Below are 5,028 nucleotides of genomic sequence, written 5' to 3' on the forward strand. Positions count from 1 at the left end.
TTGTTCCCTGCTGGTATATAGGAAAACAATTGACTTTTGTATATTAACCTCGTATCCTATAATCTTGCTATAGTCACTTACTAGTTCCATGAGGTTTTTTGTTGTTGATTCTTTGGCATTTTTTACATAGTATCTGAGAATATAGAAGTTTTATTTCTTCCTTTTCAATTGGTATACATTTTATTTTCTTGTTTTACTGGATTATCTGTGATGTTGACTAAGACTGCAGAGAGGGGGTGTCTTGCCTTATTCTAAAGGTGGCAATATTCTTTCCTACCATTAAGTATGATATTAACTGTAGACTTTTGTAAATTCCTTTTTTTTTGAGACGGAGTCTCGCTCTTTCATCCAGGCCAGAGTGCAGTGGCGTGATCTCGGCTCACTGCAAGCTCCGTCCCCCGGGTTCTCACCATTCTCCTGCCTCGGCCTGCCGAGTATCTGAGACTACAGGCGCCAGCCACCACGCCCAGCTAATTTTTTTTTGTATTTTTAGTAGAGACGGGGTTTCACCATGTTAACCAGGATGGTCTCGATCTCCTGACCTCGTGATCCGCCCGCCTCGGCCTCCCAAAGTGCTGGGATTACTGGCGTGAGCCACCGCGCCTGGCCAACTTTTGTAAATTCTTTTAAAAATCATGGTTATGAAGTTTCTCTCTATTCCTAGTTTACTCAGAATTTTTATCATAAATATGTGTTGGACTTTATCACACTCTTTTTCTGCATCTGTTGACATACACGATTTTTCTTCTTTAGCCTGTCGACACAATAAATTTCATTGGTTGATTTTTGAATGTTGAATCTTTTTATACTTGTAATACATGCTGCTTTGTCATGTATAATTATTTTTGTACATGTTGGATTTGATCTGCTAATATTTTGTTGAAGATACTTGCACATGTGTTCATAAGAGATTGGTCTGTTGTTTTACTTTCTTGTAAACACACCCTTATTTGGTTTCAGTATTAGGATAATGCTTGCCTCAGAATAATTTAAAAATTAATCCATCTGCTTCTACTTTCTGGAAGAGTTGCCACGAATGGGTATAATTTCTTCTTTAAATGTTTGGTAGAATTCATCAGTGAAAACTTCTGGGCCTGATGCTTTTACATTTTTTGAATTTTATTCAAATTATTCTGCTATAATTTTTGAGATGGCTATATAACTTTTCACATATAGTTTCATATTGACAGTTTATCAGGTATTTACCTATTCTTGCATGCCTAATTAAACTCTACATGATTATAACATGTCACACTATTTGCTAGTATTTTTTCATCTAAGCAAATTAAACTTGTTCTATAGTTATTTTCTTTATTAGCTTGCTATCTAGTTCTGATGTTAGTATTACAGAGCTTCATCAAGTTTGCACTCGACATTTTCAAATTTTTGAAAAGTTTATATAGAATAGATCTTATCAGTGCTTTGAAACTTTAGACATTTCACAAGTAAGACTGTCTGGCTACAATAACCAAAACAGCATGGTAATGGTAACAAAACAGATATATAGACCAAAGGAACAGAACAGAGACCTCAGAAATAACACCACACATCTACAACCATATGATCTTTGACAAACCTGACAAAAACAAGCAATGGGGAAAGGATTCCCTATTTAATAAATGGTGCTGGGAAAACTGGCTAACCATATGCAGAAAAGTGAAACTGGGCCCCTTTCTTACACCTTATACAAAAATTAACTCAAGATGGATCAAAGACTTAAAGGTAAAACCTAGAACCATAAAATCCCTAGAAGAAAACCCAGGCAACACCTTTCAGGACATAGGCATGGGCGAAGACTTAATGACGAAAACACCAAAAGCAATTGCAGCAAAAGCCAAAATTGACAAATGGGATCTAATTCAACTAAAGAACTTCCACATCGCAAAAGAAACTATCATCAGAGTGAACAGGCAACCTACGGAATGGGAGAACATTTTTGCAATCTATCCATCTGACAAAGGGCTAATATCCAGGATCCACAAGGAACTTAACAAAATTTACAAGAAAAAAACAAACAAACCCATCGAAAAGTGGGCAAAGAATGTGAACAGACACATCTTAAAAGAAGACATTTATGTGGCCAAAAAACATAAGAAAAAAGCTCATCATCACTGCTTATTACAGAAATGCAACTCAAAACCACAGTGAGATGCCATCTCATGCCAGTGAGAATGTTGATTATTAAACAGTCAGGAAACAACAGCTGGTGAGGCTGTGGAGAAATAGGAACACTTTTACACTGTTGGGAGTATAAATAAGTTCAACCATTGTGGAAGACAGTGTGGTGATACCTCCAGGATCCAGAACCAGAAATACCATTTGGCCCAGCAATCCCATTACTGGGTATATACCCAAAGGATTATAAATCATTCTACTATAAACACACATGCACACGTATGTTTATTGTGGCACTATTTACAATAGCAAAGACTTGGAACCAACCCAAATGCCCATCAATGATAGACTGGATAAAGAAAATGTGGCACATATACATCATGAAATACTATGCAGCCATTAAAAAGGAGGAGTTCATGTCATTTGCAGGGACATGGATGGAGCTAGAAACCATCATTCTCTGCTAACACAGGAACAGAAAACCAAATACTACATGTTCTCACTCATAAGTGGGAGATGAACAATGAGAACACATAGACACAGAGAGGGGAACATCACACACCAGGGCCAGTCATGGGATGGAGAGTAAGGAGAGGGAGAACATTAGGACAAATACCTAATGCATGCGGGGCTTAAAACCTAGATGATGGGTTGATAGGTGCAGCAAACCACCTTGGAACATGTATACCTATGTAACAAACCTGCAGGTTCTGCACATGTAACCCAGAACTTAAAATAATTTTTAAAAAAGTTAAAAAGTTTTAGTGCATTGTGAATTTTAAATCTATTTTTTGAAATAATTTTTATTTTTTATATTACTATATGAAATAATTCTTTGCATAGAATTTCTCAAATTTATTGACAAACTTTTTCATTATACATAGACACACACACACACTCTATTGTGTCTTCAATTATTTCTCCTTTTTTGATGTTGATCCACATATTAGTGGGTCATCCCATAGTTTATTGGCCTTTTGGCTAAGATCAAGTATAGCATCTGTTCTCATCAGTTTAATATATTATTTTTTGTTATTACTTTATTTTCCTAATCAGCCTTGCTAAAGATTGTTCTATTATACTATCCTTTCTAGAGAATTTATCCTTGGTTTGGATGACATTCAGGTATAGATCGTATATTTGTTTTACTATATTACATTTTATTAACCTCTGTTCTTATACTTACTATGCCCATTCTTCTATTTTCTTTGGCTAATTTTTGTTCTTTTAAGTTGCCTACATTAGATTCTTAGTTCATAAAATTTTAATTTGTCCTTGTTGAAAACACAAATGTAATTATGGCTGGAAATGTTCCAAAGTTTTGTTATGTGAAATTAATGCACTCATTATCATTTGATTCTTTTGTGTGAGTGTGTGTGACAGAGTTTCATTCTTGTTGTCCAGGCTGGAATGCAATGGCAGAATCTCGGCTCACTGCAACATACCCTCCTGGGTTCAAGTGATTCTCCTCCCTCAGCCTCCTGAGTATCTGGGACTACAGGCATCCACCACCACATCTGGCTAATTTTTTATATTTTTAGTACACTTGGGATTTTGCCATGTTGGCCAGGCTGGTCTTGAACTCCTGACCTCAGGTGATCTACCCGCAACAGCCTCCCAAATGGCTGGTATTACAGGAATGAACCACCACGCCCAGCCCATTTAGTTCTATTTTTCAAACTATATTTACTTTTTTCCCTCAAAAGCCTGGCCTTTCTTTTTTAGATAATTATAAAGGTTACAACATATAATGTTTTCTGGCTATATTTGTTCTTGGTTCATGTCTCATTTAGCTGCATTATCTCAAGTAACACGGTCTGTAAAATATTTATTTTTGAAATGTCTAGAAGCATCATTGTGAAAAAGTACATGTTCTTTATTTGTAAATATGTTATTTGCATATAATATGTTTTCTATATTAGGCTTCAGATATTTACACATTTCTATTACACAAGCATTGCTCGAATCTTTATTTGTATTCTTGTTTTATCTCATTTTTGTTTTGTTTTGTTTTGTTTTGTTTTTGTTTTTTGAGATGGAGTTTCCCTCTTGTTGCCCAAGCTGGAATGCAATGGTGCCATCTCGTCTCACTGCAACATCTGCCTCCTGTGTTCAAGCCATTCTTCTGCCTCAGCCTCCCGAGTGGCTGTAATTATAGGTGCCCGCCACCATGCCCAACTAATTTTTTGTATTTTTAGTAGAGAAGGGGATTTACCATATTGGCCAGGCTGGTCTCAAACTCCCAACCTCAGGTGATTCTTCCACCTCGTGCTCCCAAAATGTTGGGATTACAGGCGTGAGCCATCGCGCCTGGCCTATCTCTTGATTTTTATTAAAAATTTATTAAAATCTCTCCCATGACTCTGAAATTAACAATTTATTAATTTTTTCAGATTTGACTTTTAAATATCAAAAGCATGTAATTAGATATAGTCAAGTTCACAAATGTTATGTCTTTTTTGTAGATTCTTCATTTGACTTCTATGTTGTAATCTTTATCATCAATTTTGTCTTAATATTGCAACATTGGAATTTTTGGCTAATGCTTCCCCATCTTCCCACTACACAGACTGTTTGGATTTATTTTTCTTATGATCAATTATCTTCTTAAACAGCTTTTTTCTGTAAGAGTCTAAAAGTCAAAATTCACTTAGTGTTTTATTACTCACAAATACATCTTTGCTGTTTCTACGCATGGATAACAGCTTAACTATCATAAAATACTTGGTTGTCTGTTTCCCCAAATGTAGACAATACCATGTTAAGAGTATTCTGCCATTCACTGTTAATGAGAAGAAAGTTTTCAATCTAATTATCATTTTTTATAGATAATGTCGTTTCTCTCTGATACATGTTAACATTTTTATTTCACTTTTAGTTTTTTACTATTATACTCTCATTTTTTAAGTATGC

The 5,028-nt window shown here is 35.4% G+C and overlaps 1 pseudogene; it reads left to right on the forward strand.

Moving 5' to 3' along the window:
- Positions 1-3,076: 3,076 nt before the first annotated feature.
- LOC116474067 (U2 spliceosomal RNA) lies at positions 3,077-3,176 on the forward strand (annotated as a pseudogene).
- The last annotated feature ends 1,852 nt before the right edge of the window (positions 3,177-5,028 follow it).

This window comes from Hylobates moloch, unplaced genomic scaffold, assembly GCF_009828535.3.
Source record: "Hylobates moloch isolate HMO894 unplaced genomic scaffold, HMol_V3 SCAFFOLD_8, whole genome shotgun sequence".
In the NCBI taxonomy this organism is placed as follows: domain Eukaryota; kingdom Metazoa; phylum Chordata; class Mammalia; order Primates; family Hylobatidae; genus Hylobates; species Hylobates moloch.